Below are 202 nucleotides of genomic sequence, written 5' to 3'. Positions count from 1 at the left end.
TAATACCCTGCCAGTGACGAAGTTTCTTCCCAGTTCTTACCAAAGGTCAATGAAAAGGGGTTATATTTATCCTGAATTACTGCAATCTTTTCTACTATAACTCTTCTTTTCCTTATTTATAAGCAAGTTCAGTTGTCTTAGTAGTTGTCTACTAAGTTTTTGGCTTTAGCAACAAAACTGGCAAGGAGTTCCACAGAATAAA

This window comes from Cariama cristata, unplaced genomic scaffold, assembly GCF_000690535.1.
Source record: "Cariama cristata isolate BGI_N322 unplaced genomic scaffold, ASM69053v1 scaffold727, whole genome shotgun sequence".
Classification (NCBI taxonomy): domain Eukaryota; kingdom Metazoa; phylum Chordata; class Aves; order Cariamiformes; family Cariamidae; genus Cariama; species Cariama cristata.
This window is presented reverse-complemented; position numbering follows the sequence as displayed.